The 21402-nt window shown below is 34.8% G+C and overlaps 1 pseudogene; it reads right to left on the bottom strand.

The window, feature by feature from the left end:
- Positions 1-16805: 16805 nt before the first annotated feature.
- On the bottom strand, positions 16806-17657 carry LOC132489204 (RING finger and CHY zinc finger domain-containing protein 1-like; annotated as a pseudogene).
- Between the last annotated feature and the right edge of the window lie 3745 nt (positions 17658-21402).

The following is a 21402-nucleotide window of genomic DNA, read 5'->3' as shown; positions in this document are numbered from 1 at the left end:
TCGTGTGGAAGAGTTTCCTGACCATTGAAGAAGATCTCTGATTGTATTAGATTTGAAATCTGTGCTCAAGAGTGTTCCCATCCCCACTTGCAGAAATAGTTTTTATAGTCTCTATTCTTCCCGCAGCAAAAATGAGTCTTACTTGTGTCTTGGGTGTGAGGGTATTTACTGTTCTCAGTAGGGGCTTAAGGCTTTTGAGAAAGGAGCCCAAATAAGGCATGGGGTTTCGTGCCTTTCTTAAAGCAGTAGGCATCTCCTCCTGTAACACTGACAGAGGGTGTTCTCTTCAGAATACTTCTTATAATATTTTTGTCTCATGAGTATCCAGTGGAGGCCCAAGGAAACAAGCCTGTGAATGTTTGCAAACTCCTCTTGTGTCTGCATATCCTAGAGATTCTGTACCAACCCCAAAGCCCACTGTTGCCTTTTAGCAATTCATTAACATTTTAGTTGATTTCTTCTTGCCCGTGTTTATGATAGTCATGCAGTGGCAAGTAACCTGCACGAACTAGATGCCATTAACAGCCCCCCGCTCAGGTGTGATGATTAAAAATGCCTCCTGACATTGCCAAATGCCCCCTTAAGGAGAAAATCACTCCTGTTGAAGACCACTGCTCTAGATGAAAAGGTGTGAATAAGATGACATTTCTCCTCTCCACTTGTTCGTGGCATATCTGCCCTATAAGTAAACATGCATCAATATGAACCAATACTTGAACTATTTTGAGAGGAGTCAAGAAGACTTCCTTAATCCAAATCTATGTCTAAAATTTTACTCTTGGTCCATTATTCATCAGGTCCTCATAGCCTTTTCTATCTTCAGGAGAGATCCCTGATACCAAAATCCCTGACAATCACTCAGATATGTCATACCCTAGTTATACCATAACAATATATGGGAACCAGGATAGAAAGTCATCCAAACAAAAACATACTTTTATTCACTATTTTGATGGGTACTGTTAAATGAGTAGTATTTATCAGCCACTGTATTGGGCACTGGGAATACAGTTTTGAAAGTGGAGGCATGGTACATGCCCTCATTGAATTTACCATCTATGAGGGAGAGAAGTATGGAAAATACAGTAGAAAGTAATTTCATAATGTTTGTAAATAGAGTTGAATCCTTTGCATACATTTAAATAGTTCAGGCAATTACATACTCTCTTGAATGCAGGGAGTAGAAAGTCTAGATTGAAGCTGAGGTGGGATGTGTGAAACTGATTTGCCTTCGTTTCGTTTTCTGAAGGCCTTTAGTAGCATGGCATTTTGTCATGTAGAGTGCAATTCTAGTGCCTAAAAATACATATTTTCATTTACATGGCACTGAAACACAAGACTATTTCTTCATAGAAGGTGTATTAGAAGAAACAGAAGTCTGTTCCAATCTTGAAGGAATCTTGGTTTGCTTGGGCTTATTAAGACATGAAATATTTACCTCCAATGTCATACTTTTTGAAGGGATTTCAAAGCATAAGTCTCCTCTTAAAAGCTGACTCTGTAAACCCCACAGAATATGCATCATTATTTTATCAGTAATATGAAGAAAAGTATAGTGTATCACAAAATAATATAAGGAGACACAGTACAATCAAGGGGCTGTTAAGTGTTATAAAGATGAAGCTTTCCTAAAGAAATGATACTTAGGTGGAAACTTGCTTCATAAGTAGGACTAAGTCAGGCAGAGTAAGGTGTGGTTAGATGTGGAGAAGGAAGCAGGGAATTGGGAGGACAAAACAATGTAGCACAAAGGAAGTTTCTGAGAGTGGAAAGGAAGAAACATTTATGTTGGCGAAGCAGAGAAAAATGCAGTTCTGTGTGGCAGAAATACAATAGGAAGAGGACAGTGACTGGAGATAGATGTTAGTGTCAATTATGTAGGGCTTTGAATACCTTATTAATAATTTTGAATTTCACTTTAGGAGCAGTTAGAAGCATTAAGAAATTTTATCAAGGCATTTCTCAGTTCAGAATTATATTTGCTGTTAATCTAATGAGAGATGATGTTGACTTAGAGGAAGGTGGCATAAGAAGACATCATGAGAAATTGTAAATTGACAGAATGTGAGTTTATATTATGGGCTACATGTTTGTGTACCACCCCCCAAATTAATGTGTTGAAATCATAAACACCATTTGGATGGTATTTGGAAATGGGGCCTTTGGGAGGTCATTTGGTCAGGAGGGTGGAGCCTCATGATAGGCTTAGCATGCTTATAAGAAGAGATATGAGAGAGAACTTGCTTCTTCTCTCCTTTCTGCCATGTAAGCATATAAGTAGAAAATGTCCATCTGCAAACCAGGAAGAGAACTCTCACCAGACAAAAATGCACTGGTGCCTTGACCTTGGCCTCCCACCCTCCATGACTGTGAGAAGGAGAAAAAAAGTTTGTTTTTTAAGCCATATTATATTCTATAATGAGTAACACTGAAAAAAAATTCAGTTATTGGAAAACAAGAGTTCAGTTTGGGGACATAAAAAAATTGAGATGCCAATGTGACATTCAAGTGAAAATGTCAAAAAGCAAGTGTATATATAAATCTGGGGTTTAGAGGAGACGTCTGGCCTGGTGATAATAATTAGGGAATTGTCAAGTTACAGAACTTTTTTAAAGCTATGGAAAATGGATTTAATCATCTATAAAAACATATAACAAGAGAATAGAAGATGACCTGTGACTGAGCCCTGAGGGACACCAATGCCATTAGAGAAGGCATCCATACAAGTTTTTACCAGTTTACACAAGTTTGAGCTCCATGTGTGTATGGCACATCCAAATTCCAACTGAATAAATACCTTGAATTTCATCTTATAAATGCCAGGCAATGCGTTGCAGCAGTCTATGAGTCATTATAAAAGAGACCAACTTAGATTTTCTAGTAGAGAAAGTAGGACCCTGCACTTTGAAGGGAAGAAGAGTCATTGCAGGGCTGGGAGGTAATACTAATGCCAAGTTTGAGACCTTAAAATATGGAGTGCTGACAATCAAAAATTGAAAATACATACAATGTGCGTATTACTTATGAGAGTGTCACATTTTCTTTTTAAATTTAACTTCTGAAAATAGGAAAAATTAAGGCAGTTTAATTTTTTCATGTTGCCATATGTCTACAACCTTAAATTCAAATTGTATACTTCCTATAGTCAACAATATTTCTATACACATAGTTGTGTTTCCACTAGAGCTCCCTACTCTCCAGGAATCTCCAAGAAATGCATAAATTATTTTAAAATTCTATGAATTCAGAAAAGGCTTTAAATTCACTAGAAAAATGACAAATATAGTAAGGATATTTCTGCCAAGTGATTTGGCCTTGATTTCTATGAAAGCGTATGCAAATATGCAGACTACAGACAGAGAAGAATATTTTAGGCCAAACCATTTCTGAACTAGAATCATTTCCATTATTCTAAAGCTTATTGTGCAATTTGTGGATTATCTAGCCCTGTTCCATTTATTTTTTCTTTGTGATCCTTGGATTTTGCCAATTTTTCTGCTTCTTATAATTCTTCCAGAGGGTGATCCAGGGAAAAGAAAAAATAAAAGAGAAAGAAATCCGAATGAAAACATGGCTATTTGTGGAGTGCTATCTCACTTGGGAAAAAAATGTTTAGGAGGGTAGAAGGGTAACTATATTTGCCAAATTAAATTGTGAGATTATATGTGGATTTAAAGTGCATATGTCCCTAATTATTTTAGAAAAGATTTTTAGCTGTTTGCTGAGCTCCTTTTACATTTTAATCTTTCTTTAACATTGTTTTCCTAAATACAAACTTATAAGAAGCTTAAAAATCAAAATAAATGTAATTACAGTTCCCCTGAGTAGAGCAAGAGATGGATCCTGAAGCTACACTCCTTTGAATAACTTCCTACATACACACACACAAACATACACAAATGCGTACACATTCACAGACGTACTCATTCACACACGTACATACACACTCTTTCATACATGCATATACAATCATGTTACCTGAAAACTGGGTTCACCTTTTGGTGGGTGTCAAGCCAAAAGACATAACCAAGCCAAAGATTGGAGAAGGAAGGATTTATTATTTGCAGCAAGTAAGGAGAACACCAGGGATCTTTCCCAAAGCAGAGTCTCCCTGAACAGCAAAATTGGGGAAATTTTAAGCTAAGAGTATATGCATATTCATGAAGGGGTTTGGGTAGTGTATGCATATTCATGAAGGGGCTTAGGAGGTCTACAGAGTCCAAGCTTTAGCTGATTGAAATCAGGAGGGTCAGGAAAGTCAATATCTTCACCCCTTATGTTCCAGTTGGTCTGGTGGTTGAGTGCTTCAGGCTAATCTTTACCATTGAAAGAGAACCTGGAGACTTTACAGCCGATATATTATCTTTGCTATTGTTACTTCTTTTGCCTGATAACAGTCCTTTGTTCCTACATTCTTTTGTTCCCTTAAGATCATTGATTACTGAGAATTGTTCAAGGGCAAGCATTGTGGCCAGGCTTAAATCACAAAATGGCTTAGGCCAAAAATGTCTTCTCTTATGTCAAGAAAGCCATTCCTGGGCCTCTTTCTCCTGGGACCCCTTATCCTATCTGCTTACAATCATACATAGACATGTACACATACACACACCAGCCCCAAGAAAGTCCTTTGCCTATCTCTGCAGAACTCTAGGACTGGATGCAGTTTGAAAATAACTGCTGCAAATCACAAGAATAATGTCATGAAAGAAAAATTCTTTAATTTTTTAAGGATTGGAGAAAATTACCTGGTATGAACATACACAAAAAGAATGAGTGTCATAATCACCTAAGGTAGAGGATAAAAGTAGTATGTAATGCTTACAGAAATGTCTATTTATATTTGTTACACAAATGGACAGAAAGGGCAGTTACTGTTTATACAAATAACTAGTATTAGCATTTCATTATACAATTTGATTGCATTTATTAAGATAGATATCTACAAGAAATTGAGAAATGGCCAAAGGCAGAAATGTTCCACTTTTCCAAAGAACCCAGGATCATTAACATATCCAGACTAAGATTCCGAGTTATCAGTAGCAGATAGACTTGAGCACAAGGTCATGAAGAAACACTCTTGCTAATTCTCACTCCTAAATCTAAGAATACACTTTGGTGGAATAGCAGTGTGACTTAAATTAAGCCTTGGTACCTTTATCAAATTTATCACTCCCTATGGGGACAGAGTACTTTATTTAACTATGCTGAGGCAGATTTTCAAGCACTAACTCGAACTTGGAATGGCTGATAAACTTTCTATATCAGTCAGTATGGTTTGGCTGCAAGTAAGAAAATACCCAGGTCAAAGTAACTGTTAGAAAAATAAGGATATAATGAAAAATCTAAAATGTGAGAGTTTTGATGTTTATCCTGAAGATAAGTATGTAACTCCACTCTTTTTAGTCTTTCAATTCACCTCCACCTTCAGCCCTGATGGTTGCTCAAATCAGAAGTGATATGGTTCCGCATCTCTAGAAAGTAATCAGTCATTATGAAAGAAGGAATACAGGGGTCTAGCACCTATAGTAGGAGTCTGACACTGTTCAAACTGTCCTCATCTTGTGACCTCTGTACTCTGCCTTCAGAAGGCATTAGAACCTTTCTTGATATAAATTTCCAGAATAAGCCTGGTTTTTGCTGCATTTCCACTCCACCCAATCCCCCAGAACTGTTTTAATTTATCTTTCTGTGGTTTGCTAAGCTATTGTAAATTTTCTATCCTCTTTGCAATTTTTGTAATTTTTTTCCATCCTCTTTGTAATTTCCAGAATGCTATTATTTCTCCTTTTGCAGATCTGTTATTGGTCTAAGCCCTTTCTTTATTTTGTATTATCTTTTTTTTTTTTTTTTTGGTATGGGGTTTTGAGAAGGAGGAGGGAAAAAATGTATGGGATCAATATGTTAGATTTAACTTCAGGTAAAATTTATTTTGTATTATATTATCCAAAATGACCCAGAAATTTATAGATATAATGCCTGTAACATTAAAAAAAAACAGCAAATAAATGCTACTATTATTCTAACTTGCTTAGACTATACTGCTATCAACTTTGACAGTAATGCTTCTGACATCTGTTGAAAACAAGCAGTGATTTATGTTAGGCTACTGAGGTAAAATAAGTTATTGTTCATTAACTGGCAAAACTATAGGACAAGACAGGCTGACAAAACAATTTTGTCCTGATAAGTTGTTGTGTACTTATTTACAAGGCTGGGATAAATAATCCTGTTTCTTCAAGGTGCAAACAACAGATAGCAGGAGACCATTAGATGTTAAGCCAGCAAAGGACCAAAGCAGCAGTACAGCAACCTCAGGGCTTATTGCTTGAGAATCATTAACTTATGTGTTCTAGTGTGGGGCTCATTTCTAAGAAGAGTCAAAAGTCTATTTCCAATAATTTTCAATGATAAAATAGTCATTGTTGAAAATAATAGGTCTAGTTGTCTTTGTGCTATTATTTAAGGGAAAAAAGCCCTACATTCAGTAAGTTAACGTATTTTTCTCTGAATTATAACATGAAGCAAGAGTGGCAATCATTTTGAGAAGACATTTGTTTAGTCATCACTGTTTTTTATTGGTTGACCCTAATCTTAAAACAAATTATTTTAGATGGTAAATTTGTCATTAGTTGTAAAGCTCAATTTTTTTTAGAATTTTTAGTTAAGTAACTCTTTCTGCCATATTCAGAAAGGAGTAGTTGTATGTGATAAAACATTAAAATATTTAAATACAAGAATACTGTAATTGTGGTTGAGTGTGCTTAGTGATCCCCATATATGTTAATAAACTGTGACAGAACAATATGGGAACTTGAACTTTACCATTAATTAGCAAACAAGTATAGAATCTATTGCAGATTCAATTAAAAGGAAACTTTACTCAAAATTGGATGTAAAAAGTATCCTTAATTTAATTTCATTCTGTAAAATAGTTCAGTCATTCTGAACATGTTATTGATGAACACATTTTAGATAAAAATACAATTTCCATTTTATTTCTCAATCCTTTGATACAAAAAAAGAAACATCTGGGTGAATATGGAACACAGAGCATTGGATATTGTACCCACTGAGTTTCATATTGAGATATATGGGCTGTGTCTTGGTTCTGTTGGAGGGCTGAACTCTATTCTAGTGTTCTCCTCTATGATTAATTATTCACACTATGTTCTACATAGCCTACCTTTTCCCCACAATTTCCAAGTGTCCCCTGATAGGTCCCATTCCAGTTGTGTAGCCATTCTTTGTTCTTTTAGCAGTTGGTGTCTGCTTCTGTCCTAAACACAGTAAATTCAAGTTGTTTCAAAGTACAACCAATAACATGCCCTACAATAATGATTGAAGATGTCCAACAGTGACTGCTTAATTTAGACACTTTTCATATAAAGTGAACTTGCTTTTTTTATAAGGCAATATTACTTAATGCTTTGATGCTTTCAAAATCCCAACTGTAGATTAATGCTAAAAGAGACAAAACAATATTAGAAGCAAGCTGTTATTATGTAATTTAGATAATTTTGATAGACTAGAAATACTTACCTACTTCTGGCTCTATTAATAATCCATTTTGTGACCCTAGAAAATTACTTCATGAATCCGGATCTTGAATTATCCCCTATAAAATCACCAAAAAAATTCTTTTAAAAAGGAATCATATGAAGTTTTGTTAGTTTTTGCCTGATAAAATCACAGAGAAAAAAAAGTTGAGCTTTTATCAGGTTTATCAGATATCTAATCAGATTTTATTTACTTTGCCAGTTCTAGATAAATGTTATTTTAAATTATGAATTTATATTAATCCTACGGAATGTGCATGATTTGTTGTTAAAAACCATGAATACACCAGGAAAATAAGAAGGAAATTCTAGAGACACATAAGAGTGTACTCTCACAATCTAACAAATCCTTGGCAAAAATGGCTCAGACTCCTCACATTCATAAAATGTGAATGATTTGCTCTCTCATTCATTTCAAAACTTTTTCCTTTGAATAGCCAACTAATTTTATTCTTCAATGTATATTCACCATTAAATCCTTTCTTCAGTTTAAATATATATATGAATATAACAAGGAGGTTTAGTGCAGAAAATTCATTTTGGGTGAGAGCAAGGTGAAATCTGTTCATTACTAATGATTTATCCAAATTGTTTATGTTTAATCTTCCAAGAATAGATCAACTTTTCAGCATGACATAAATCTGCAGGAAGAATTATGGTACTTTACTTTGCTTACTGATTTTTAAAGGGAAAAGAATCCTTATAAATCAAGTGGCTAGGTTATAAAAATTTTGGTAGAGCAAAGTGTGCTTTTAAATTCTGATTTGCTACACAAATTTAAAACACACCTCTCTCTCAAGCTCTGATTATTACATTTCACATGCTCCTTTTCCAAAATATATTCCCCAATCCTGTTGGTAGTGAGGTTGAAGAGACCCAGATATGCTCTATTAACTTAATGATTATGTATTGGTGTGCTATTATATTCAAAGTATTGGAAATGACTAAGGAATGGAGGTAGAGAGGAAACCAAATTTAATACGACATTATCACTGGCCTCTATTTTCATATGGTGGAAGAAATAGGATTTTTTAAATGTATGATTTTATTAAATTTGGTATAAAAAGAAACATCTGTAAGTGCTTTTTATGCATAAAAATACTCCTTTGCTAGTAAAAAAAAAAACCCTCAATTATGCACTTATGAGTTTATACACATGCAGATAATATTTCTGGAAAAATACACCCTAAACTGTTTACAATGTTTGCCAGTAAGCTGAAGAAAGACCTACTTTTTATTAGCTTTTGACTTTGTTCTATTTGACTGTATTTTGTTTCGGAATGTATTACTTTCTTTTTTTTTTTAATAAATTTATTTATTTATTTACTTTTGACTGAGTTGGGTCTCTGTTGCTACATGCGGGCTTCCTCTAGTTGCAGTGAGCGGGGGCTACTCTTCGTTGCAGTGTGTGGGCTTCTCACTGTGGTGGCTTCTCTTGTTGTGGAGCATGGGCCCTAGGCACACGGGCTTCAGCAGTTGTGGCATGTGGGCTCAGTAGTTGTGGCTCACAGGCTCTAGAGCACAGGCTCAGTAGTTGTGGTGCACAGGCTTAGTTGCTCCGCGGTATGTGGGATCTTCCCGGACCAGTGATGGAAACTGTGTTCCCTGTATTGGCAGGCGGGTTCTTAACCACTGTGCCACCAGGGAAGTCCCTGTATTACTTTCTAAATCCACTTTATTTGGGTATAATTTACTTACCGTAAAACACAATCAAGTAAAATGTGTGGATAGAGCTGAATTTTGACAAATAACATGCAACCTTGTAAACACAACCTCATTCCTCAATTGAGCAACTGCTGATCTTACTTCCATCACTATAGACTTTTCTGAGTATTTTAGAACTTCATATATATAGAATAATAGCATATGCACTTTATCATTATTGTCGTCATTCAGTCTGCATAATAGTTTCTGAGATTCATCCATTTGGTTATATGTATCAGTAGTGTATTCTTTTTTAATGTTAAGTTGTATTCCATTGAATAAATCTACCACAATTGGTTCATTCATTTACCTGTTGATGAATAGTGTGGCTCTTATGAACAAATTTATATGAACACATACAAGTTATTGTGCAGTCATATGTTTTTATTTCTCTTGGTAAAATAACTGGAAGTATGATTGTATGATAAGTGTATTTTAATGTTATAAGGCATTGGAAAACTAGTTTTCAGAATGACCATACTATTTTGCATTTCTATCAGAAATGTATGAGATTTCCATTTGCTCCATGTCTTCACCAATCCTTGGTATTGTCACTCTTGTTTTGTTTTTTTGTTTTTTTGTTTGCAGTACGCAGGCCTCTCACTGTTGTGGCCTCTCCCGTTGCGGAGCACAGGCTCCGGACGCGCAGGCTCAGCGGCAATGGCTCACGGGCACAGCTGCTCTGCAGCATGTGGGATCCTCCCGGACCGGGGCACGAACCCGTGTCCCCTGCATCAGCAGGTGGACTCTCATCCACTGCGCCACCAGGGAAGCCCTGTAACTCTTTTTAATGTTAGCTTTTCAAGTGGGTGTGTAGTAATATATATTATAATGTTTTATTTTGCATTTTCCTGATGACTAAACATCTTGAACATTTTTTTGGCCCATTTTTGACTTCTAATTATTCTATTATGAGAGGTTTTTCTATGTTTTGATAATAAGCTCTTCACATTGTTAGGTAGTGTAGATATATTCTGCCATTATTTGGCTTGCTTTTTCATTTTTCAGTGTTGCTTTTTGAAGAGGATTTTTTAATGAAGTCCAATTTATTGCTTTTTTTCTTCTTTACAGTGTTTGCATCTTTTTTTTTTTTTTTTTTTTTTTTTGGTCCTAAGAAAACTTTGCTTACACCCACTTCACGGTGAGCATGATTTCATTGTAAAACTATGTTTTCCTCTAGAATTTCATAGTTTGGGGTTTTTATTTAGGTCTTTGATCCATTCTAGGTTTATTTTACATATTTTATTTGGTAGTGACTGAAGTTCATTCCTTTTTCTATAGACATACCCAGTTGTTCTAACAAAATGTATGGAAAACACAGTCTTCCCAAATTATCATGGCACCTTTGTTAAATTAATTGATCACTTACATGTGTGTCTTTTCTTAGATTCTGTTGTTATATTGATTTTTTTTTTTTTTTCTGTATGCGGGCCTCTCACTGTTGTGGCCTCTCCTGCTGCAGAGCACAGGCTCGGGATGCGCAGGCTCAGCAGCCATGGCTCACAGGCCTAGCCGCTCCACGGCACATGGGATCCTCCCAGACCGGGGCACAAATCTGTGTCCCCTGCATCGGCAGGTGGACTCTCAACCACTGTGCCACCAGGAAAGCCCTGTTATATTGCTTTTTATGTCTAGGCTTATGCTGATAACAGATGCTGTTTAATTCTGTATCATTACAGTATGTCTTCAAATAAAATAGTATAAGCTCTCCAACTTAATTTGGACTCCTACTACACACCTACATAAAAATTTCTTCAAAATGGATCATAGATTTTGATTTACAAGCTAAAACTATAAAACTCTTAGAAGAAAACATAAATAAATCTTTATGAGCTTAAGAAAAGCAAATGATTTTTTTTAGATATGATGCCAAAAACAAAAGAGATTTTTAAAAAGATTTTAAAAAGCTAAGTTGAACTTCATCAAAATTGAATACTTTTGTGCTTCAAAAGACACTGCAGCAATAAAATGAAATGAAACCTACAGATTAGAAGAAAATAGTTGCAAATAATATTTGTTAAAGAACTTGTATTTAGAATATAAAAAGAACTATTATAATACAACAAAAAAATAAATAAGAAATAAAGCCACACAAATATTGTCAACTAATAGTTGACAAAAGAGCAAAGGCAATCCGATGGAAGAAATGGTTCTAAAAAACTGGACACTCGCATAACCAAAAAATGTCTAGAACTGACATTATACCATTCATAAAAATGAATTCAATGAATTATAGAACCAAATGTAAACTATAAAATTATAAAACTTCTAGAAGATAATATGGAACAAAATATAGGTAATTTGGAGTTTGACAATGAGTTTTTAGACGTAGCCCCCAAAGCATAATCCATGAAAAAGAAATTGATATGTTGGATTTCATTAAAATTAGAAATGTCTTCTCCTCAAAGGAACCTTTTACAACAATGAAAAGATAAGCCATAGACTGAAAAAAAAATTTGCAAAATAATCTGATAAAGGACTTGTATCTAAAATATACAAAGAATTCTTAGAACTCAACAATAAGAAAATGACCAAGCCAGTTAAAAATAGGGCAGAAGATCTGAACAGATACCTCACCAAAGAAGATATACATATATATGGCAAATAAGCATATGAAAACATTCTCAATATTACATGTTATTAGGAAATTACAAATTAAAACAACAATGAGGTATCATTACACACCTATTAGAATGGCTAAAATCAAAACTATTTATAATGCCAAATGCTGGCAGGGATATGGAGCAATAGGAACTCTCATTTATGCTGGTGGTAATACAAAATAATACAACCACTTTGGAGGACAGTTTGGCAGTTTATTACAAAGCTAAAAATAGTCTTACTGTGTAATCCAGCAATCATTCTCCTAAGTATTTAACCACATGAATTTAAAAATTAGGCCTATACAAAAATCTGCACGTGAATGTTTATAGTAGCTGTACTTGTAGTTGCCAAAATTTGGAAGCAACCAAGATGTCCTTCAATAGATGAATGGATAAACAAATGTGGTGCATCCATACAATGGAGTATTATTCATCAATAAAAAGATATGGGTGATCAAGACACTAAAAGACATGGAGAAACCTTAAATACATATTGATAAGTGAAAGAAGCAAGTTAAAAACACTACATAACATACAATTCCTACTATATACACAACTTAGGGGACCGTTATTTTGTCTATGACTTCCTAAATGACATGCATGTGGGAAGAGAGGCATTGGACCAGGAGAGTCTCTGAGAGAAAGGCTTTGGTGTAGCAGGAGTACAGCAGTAAAACTGGAAAGAGAGGAGGGCACAGTGAACAGTGTCCTACCTCGGATGGAGAAAGTGCAGGTAGAAAGGAAAGATCCCTTCTCTGAGGCCTATTAATGGGCATTCAAGAAATTTGTCAGGGCTTCCCTGGTGGCGCAGTGGTTGAGAGTCCGCCTGCCGAAGCAGGGGACACGGGTTCGTGCTCCAGTCCGGGAAGATCCCACATGCTGCGGAGCAGCTGGGCCCGTGAGCCATGTCCGCTGAGCCTGCGCGTCTGGAGCCTGTGCTCTGCAGTGGGAGAGGCCACAACAGTGAGAGGCCCACGTACTGCAAAAAAAAAAAAAAAAAAAAAAGAAAGTAATTTGTCAGATAATCCTCAAAAGGAAGTATCCATGGCTAACCATGTTTACACTGGAAACATACATTAGAGATGCAGGTGGAGGCTTCTAAATGTAACCCTTGAACTAGAACCTCCTTAATAGAAAGAGTAAGCTTTTGGGGGGAAGTTTATGAAGGCACATGTGTTTTAAGTTGTCCATCTCACCCCCACTGAAATACCTAGCATAATCTCACTTAACATCACTCCCTTGAGAGTTGCTTACAGAGACCTTTGAAAATGAAAAGTCAAAACTGGAAAATGCCTTAAAATGGATATAAAATGGCAAATGAAAATTTCACCCTAAAGATTAGAGAGTTTACCTAAAATTTGCAGCCTGTATTTCTAAACCTAAACCTTACAGAATTATCAAATCTCTATAATTAAAATAATATTGTAATTGTCAAATTTCTTCCCATTCAAAAGTAGATGTGAAAAGATGTTTTGTATACCTGTTTCTCATTTGTGTAGATTTCAAATTCCATACCAATACAAAGCTCTCATAGATAGAATTTCTAGTTTTAACTGAATCATATCCTGTTCTTCTAAAATCCTCAAACTCAATTCTGCATCCAGTTACAAGCAAAATGTCTTACCAGTGTAAAACTTTTAAGTGCTTACAACTCCAGGTTTAAGCCTCCAGGCCTCTAATTTTATGTCTGTAATTCATGCCAAATGTCAGAATCATTGTAGTAAGAAACAGTGAGACATAGTGCCACTGTTATATGTCATATCTGTAGAGAAGATATCAAAAATATCTTCAATGTCAATGTTAAAGCTATAATTATAGAGGCAGATGGTGACATGTTATAGGCAATACTTTAACCTGAAGAGACCACCATCATTAATCTTTACTCACTGGCTAAGAAAATGGCTCCATTTCATAGCTTAAAGTCAAAATGGATTTGCAATCTTTTTGTAAGTTCTAAGCCTTTCTGTTCAAAGTCGTTGACTAAGCCTTATTTTCATGATGAGTTCAGCATGAAATCAGAAGCAAGAGTAATTTCATACTCTCAATGACTTTTTAAAAAATACTTTAACAGGAATTATTGCCTTTCAAAGCACCCTATACTTTTATATTAAAATTTATTAATCTCAAACATTAGTACTTAAGCTGTTTTAGTTTTCTAATATAATAAGGTCTAATTGCTTAATTTAATTAAGCAAACATAGCATTTATTTGGCATGCTGTATTTTCTCCAAAGGAACTACTGATTTTCTTGTTCTGGATAAGGAAGATGTGGCACATATATACAATGGAATATTACTTAACCATAAAAAGAAACGGAATTGAGTTATTTGTAGTGAGGTGGATGGACCTAGAGTCTGTCATACAGAGTAAAGTAAGCCAGAAAGAGAAAAACAAATACTGTATGCCAACACATATATATGGAATCTAAGAAGAAGAAAAAAAAAGTTCATGAAGAACCTAGGAGTAAGACAGGAGTAAAGACATAGACCTACTAGAGAATGGACTTGAGGATATGGGGAGGGGGAAGGGTAAGCTGTGACAAAGTGAGAGAGTGGCATGGACATATATATACTACCAAACGTAAAATAGGTAGCTAATGGGAAGCAGCCGCATAGCACAGGGAGATCAGCTCTGTGCTTTGTGACCACCTAGAGGGGTGGGATAGGGAGGGTGGGAGGGAGGAAGACGCAAGAGGGAAGAGATATGGGAACATATGTATCACTGATTCACTTTGTTATAAAGCAGAATCTAACACACTATTGTAAAGCAATTATACTCCAATAAAGATGTTTAAAAAAAAAAAAAGAACTAGTGAAAAGTTGAAATGGCCCCTCTGGAAATTTGAAAAGGGAGGTCAATTAGGAATTTAAAAAAAGATTTAAAATTAGAGAATGGATTACAAATGGTGGAACTCCTGTATTTATTGTAGCAGAGCCAATAAATAAGTCTATGGGATTTTTTTCCCTTCAAAATGATGCTCAGTGGCACAATAACATGGTAAAAACAAGAGTATATTTACAAGGGATATTTATGAAAATGGATAAATAGCACTTGATGATCCATTAGAGTAAGCATCAGGGCTAAGATGACTCCAGGGTTTCTGGCTTGGAAAAGTAGTGAATAGTAATGCTCTTCCTTAGCATAGAAAGTCAAGACAAGATGAAAGTGTGGTAAGGTGGAGAAGATAATGAATTCACCTTCAGTCCCTTAAGGTCAAGTTACTTGAGAGACATCCAGGTGGAAAGTCTATGAAATGCAGGCATTCAAGATCAAAATAAAATTTATTCAGTTTGACTTCTAATTGTTGAGTAAACTGGGCCTTGGCAAAGAACCTTGGTTTCCTTAGGAATCAAATGTTTCATCCTAGACAAGGGAGAATAAAAGGAAATTGTTCTACAGTAGAGTTATGACACATCCTCAGGAGAATGGTGTTGACAGTTCTATAATCATACAGTCTGAAGCAGTTCCCAGAAGACTGTTAAGTATACAGAGCCTGACAGAGAATCCTAATACTATGTTACCTGTCTAATGCCCTTAAAAACCTGATATATGGAACTATCTCCTTCAACTGTGCTCAAATATGGGGATTATTAACACTTATTTTACATATTTTTATTTTTGTAATTGTAATGATGAACACACATTGAGGTATGTCTTCCTATTGGCCAACTCAGTTATTCCTCATTTCTTTTTAACATTTGTCTTCTATATGAATAGGTTGCCACCTATATAATCATGTAGAGAAAAGGTTTATAGCATTAACAGAAATTACACTAATATTTATTATAATACTGATAATGCAAATATATTCAAATTTATATATTTTAGGCTTTGGGGTTCATAATTTTACTTAAAAGTATTAGAAAATAACACAACTATCTGTAATGCCACTCTTTCATAGAAAGATATAAAGTAAAAAGTGAAAATCTAGCTCTCCAGAAGTGACCACAACTAACAATTCTTGTAATAGTTTTAGTTCTCCCAAACATGCTCAGTAGGGTGAAGGAAAATGATCTCGGGTAGAATAATGGAGGTATAAGAAATAAAAAGGAAATGAAAAATGGGTAACTATGAAAGACTACCAACTGGTTAAAGCTACAGTGTTAACAAATCACTGTGGTGTTTATAATATATCGGGATGTAAAATATATAAAAATAGAGGAAAAGGAGCCAGAGGAGTTAAAAAGTGTTAAATATTGCTTCAAATTTTTGGCATTGTACTGGACCTGGTCTAATATAAGGTATATGATAATAAGTTATGGCTGTCTTTTAAAATATTTTTAATTCATTTTTATTGAATAGTAGTTGATTTACAATATTATATTAAGTTTAGGTGTACACCATAGTGCTTCAATATTTTTATAGATTATACTCTATTTAACTTTATTATAAAACAATGACTATATTTCCCTGGGCTATACAATATATCCTTGCTGCTTATCTATTTTTTACATAGTAGTTTGTATCTCCTTTTTTTTTTTATTTTACTGTTTCAATATAGTTTTATTAGCAGTTATTACATCAAAATTCACATTTACAGGATCCAAAGGACTGTCTTAGAAAGTTCTAAAGTATATGTAATTAGATTTTAACAGTAAAATAGAACATATTCACATAGCACACCCCTTAAAAAGTCAAGAATAATACTGGGAATTAAGTACAGTTCTATCAAGAACTAGAAATGAATTCTGTGTGCATAGTGTCACTTAAAGTTCCATGTAAGTATAATACATCTATGGATGTGAATTTCAGTGGCAAACATTAACTTGCAAACAACTGACACCAAAGGAATTTCCAATCAAAGCACAAGCATGGTGGCTTTCTCAATGTAGAGCTGTGATAATTCTATAAAGAGACCCTGAATCCTTAAGTCCTGTAATATGATTTTACCCTGTAACGCTAATACAAAACACATCAACTCTAATGCACAGATTCTGATGCATCATGATAAAAAGATAGCCTTTTTCTATATCAGAAAATGCTGAGTTGTCCAGTGCAGTATAGGCTGGTCATTGCTGATCTACTGAAATTCTACATCCTCCAGACTGAGCAGTATTGTAGGACTCACAAATATTACATTTCATGCCTAATATATGGAACTGGACTGTAGATTTTCCATTGCAATCATTGCAGAGAATATCCACAGTCATGTTCTGATATTCTGATGGCATAGGAGTCTGTGCTACCTCATCATCCAGCTGTCTCCAGTACCTAGTCATATCTAAAGCAGAGTGCATACATAATGGACATCTGTAGCCTTCTTTCAACATTTCTTCATAACACGTTCTGTGTAAAAGATGTCCACATGGCAAGACATGAGCAACGATGCGGATGTGTGAATGTCCTCCAAACATATTGGACGATTTTGCCGGGAAACATTTTCAATACACTTGTGCTTTCTTTGGAGATTTATTGTGAGGCATAAGTTACATTTCAGACAGTGGAAAAAAATCTTCCTTTGGACCAATCCTACAAATTCCACAGTTTTCACAATGATACTGTTTCTTGTCTTTGTCGAACAGATGGCACATACTACAATAATATTCTCCAAACAATGTGCTACATTCTTCACAAGTTTGTTGTGCACGTTGGATTTTTTCACAGATTATGCACTGCACTTCCTTTACTTTAAAGCGATCTAGCAGATGATCTTCATTGTTATCATGAACAACCGGCAAGAATAAAGCTTGTCACAGCATGGTGCCTTCAGGAGACCTCCTTTGTCATAGTGCTCGCAGCCCCGCCACCCTTGCGCTTGCCCGCAGGCGCCGTCTTCCCGCGCCGAGGCCGCCATCTCCTCCACCTCCCCTCAAATTCCACGGACCCTTCCCCCAGGACGAAAGCTACACCCTGAGAAGCAAAACAGCTCTACCCTACCCCCTCCCAGGTACAGCTCCCCAGTAGTTTGTATCTCTTAATCCCATAACTTTATATTGCTCCTCCTCCCTTCCCTCTCGTCATTGGTAACCACTAGCTTGTTCTCTATATCTATGAGTCTTTTTCTGTTTTGTTGTATATATTCATTTGTTTTATTTTTTAGATTCTACTTATAACATGTGGTATTTGTCTTTTTTTTAATAGATCTTTATTGGAGTATAATTGCTTCACAATGCTGTGTTAGTTTCTGTTGTACAACAAAGTGACTCTGCCATATGCATACATATGTCCCCATGTCCTCTCCATCTTGAGCCTCCCTCCCATTCTCCCTATCTCACTCCTCTAGGTCATCTCAAAGCACCGAGCTGATTTCCCTGTTCTATGCTGCTGCTTCCCACTAGCTAACTATTTTACGTTTGGTAGTATATATATGTCGATTCTACTAACTTCACCCCAGCTTCCCCATCCCACCCCATGTCCTCAAGTCCATTCTCTATGTCTACATCTTTATTCCTGCCCTGCAACTAGGTTCATCAGTACCATTTTTTTTTTATTCCATACATATGTGTTAGAATATGGTATTTGTTTTTCTCTTTCTGACTTACTTCACTGTGTATGACAGACTCTGGGTCCATCCACCTCACTACAAATAACTCAATTTCGTTACTATTTATGGCTGAGTAATATTCCATTGTATATATGTGCCACATCTTCTTTATTCATTCATCTGTCGATGGACATTTAGGTTGGTTCCATGTCCTGGCTATTGTAAATAGTGCTGCAGTGGACATTGTGGTACATGTTTCTGTGACTTATTTCTCTAATCATAGTACTCTCTAGGTACATCCATATTGTTGCAAAAGGTAGAATTTCATTCTATTTTATGGCTGAATAATATTTCTTATATGTGTGTGTATATATATCTATAGACATAGATATATACATATCTATATATATATATAGATATCTACATATATTTTATATATATATATATATATATATATATATATATATATATATATATATATATATATATATATATATATATATATATATCTCACACATCCTCTTAAATCAATCATCTGTTGATGGATACTCAAGTTGTTTCCATGCCTTGGCTATTGTAATAGTGCTGCTATGAATATTAGGGTGCATGTATCTTTTCAAATTAGAGTTTTCATCTTTTCCATATATATTCCCAGGAGTGGAATTGCCGGGTCATATGATAGCTCTATTTTTAATTTTTTAAGGAACCTCCATATTGTTTTCCATAGTAGCTGCACCAATTTACATTCCCACCAACAATGTAGAAGGGTTTCTTTTTCTCCACACCATCTCCAGCATTTATTATTTGTAGAGTTTTTGATGATGGCCATTCTGATAGGTGTGGGGTTTGATTGTGGTTTTGATTTTCATTTCTCTAATGATTAATGATGTTGAGCATATTTTCATGTGCCTGTTGGCCCTCTGTGTGTCTTTAAAGAAATGTCTATTTAGGTATTCTGCTCATTTTTCGATTGGGCTGTTGTTTTTTTTTTTTTAAATACTGAGTTGTATGAGCTGTTTATATATTTTGAGTATTAATCCCTTACAGGTTTTATCATTTGCAAATATTTTCTTTCATTCAGTAGCTTGTCTTTTCATTTTCTTGATGTTTTTCTTTGCTGTACTAAAACTTTTTAAGTTTAATTAGGTCCCATTTATTTATGTTTGCTTTTATTTCTTTTGCCTTAGGAGACAGATCTAGAAAAATATTGCTATAATTTATGTCAAAGAGTGTTGTGCCTATGTTATCTTCTATGATTGCTTTGTGTAGTATGGAAATTTTAATAATATTTATTCTTCTGGTTCAAGAACATGGTATGTCTCTCCATTTCTTTGTATCATTTTCAAATTCCTTCATCAGTGTTTTATAGTTTTCAGAGTATAGGTCTTTCACTTACCTCCTTGGTTAAGTTTATTCCTAGGTATTTTTGGTGTCTTTTGTAATATCTGAAATAACCAATAAAAGAATGATAATCAAAGTTATAGCAAGTCAGATAATAGAAATGATATGTTGAAATAATAAAACATATGCAATTAATTTTTTAAAAGCCAGGAAAGGAGAAATAAAAGGGCAAATTAAAAAATGCCACAAATAGAACAAAAAGAGCAATATTTTGTTCTCCAAATAGACAGACCTACATGCTATGTAAGCATGCTATGCAAGCAAAAACAAAGCTAGTGTAGCTGTATTAATATTACATATCATATTTTTAATTTATATTAACATATAATATTAATATAGCACAAAAGTAGTTAAAGTTAAGAGTAACAGCTGAGATAAATGGAGACATTTCCTAATGATAGGTAAGTTAACAGGAATAAATTTATATAAACTTAATAACATAGCTTTAAAATATATAAACTAAAAAGTAACAGAACTAAAATGAGAAATCAACAAATCCACAGTGTGTGTTGGAGATTTTATAACATTCTCCCAGTAACTTATAGAAAAAGCAAAGAGTCATTGTACAATGAAACAACATGATTAACCAATTTGACCTAATAGAGATTACAGAACACTTCATCCAACAAACGTAGAAAAATAATTTTTTTCAGTTGCACATGGAACACTTACCAAAATATTCTGGACCATGAATCATGTCTCAACACATTTCAAAGATTTAAAATAGAGCAGTGTATGTTCTCTGAATACTGTAAAATTAAATTAGAGCTCAATAAGGAAAAAGTAAGTAGAAAATCTCCAAATTTGTGAAAAAAATTTTAAGTCAATCACAGGGGAAATTAGAAAATATTGTGAATTTACTGGTAATGAAAATATAGCAGATCAAAATGTTGAGGATGCAGCAAAAGCAATACAAATTTGGAAACTCCCATTCCATAATAATAGAATACAGAGATGAACTTCAAAATAAGAATGTGACAGGTGGCACGCTTTCAGACTCCTTTGTAAGAGAAGCTTGGAGGCCAAGCATACTGAGAAAACATACCTCAGGTTCTCTCTGCAGGCAGAACTCTATCACTCCCCATTTGCTCCATGGTGAAGACCACTTTCTGGTACTTGGATGAGTCTTCTAGGACCTCACCTTCCCATAAGAGTATTTACTTCATCATTGGAAATTAAATAGTAAAATTTAGAACTTTGCCTATTAAGTATTTCACAACATCAAATCAAATAAAAAATATCAACAGAATAGAAATCAACACTAAATTTCAGTTGCCTGCAGTTAGAAAACTGAAATTGATATGACTTCAAACTGAGACAAAAATATGTAAAGCTGACCTCCAATCATAGTGTTTAGATGGCTCTGTGAAGATTTCCAGTCCCCACTCTGGATAGATGCAGGGTGCCCTGGGAAATTAATCAGCAAAGAATCAAATGTATCAGTCATTTTTGCCAGGCTGCCACATAGATTTTGCTGGCATTTGAAGAAAAGAGGTAGCTGGCATGATTAACAAAATCACTCTGCTCCATTTTCATAAATTTATCCAGAAAGGCTCATTGGAAGGTTAAGATACTTTAAGACATACAAAAAAGCAAGTAAGGAACATGGAGAAAAATTCCCTATGTTCAACCAAGCATAATAAACATCACAATTAGTAGCAGCATGTTAAATTATCCTTTTTTTTAATTTATTTTTTTAATTTAATTTATTTTT

The sequence above is a fragment of the Mesoplodon densirostris genome, chromosome 4, assembly GCF_025265405.1.
Source record: "Mesoplodon densirostris isolate mMesDen1 chromosome 4, mMesDen1 primary haplotype, whole genome shotgun sequence".
In the NCBI taxonomy this organism is placed as follows: Eukaryota; Metazoa; Chordata; class Mammalia; order Artiodactyla; family Ziphiidae; genus Mesoplodon; species Mesoplodon densirostris.
The sequence above is the reverse complement of the archived record's forward strand: the minus strand, read 5'-3'. Positions and strand labels throughout refer to the sequence as shown.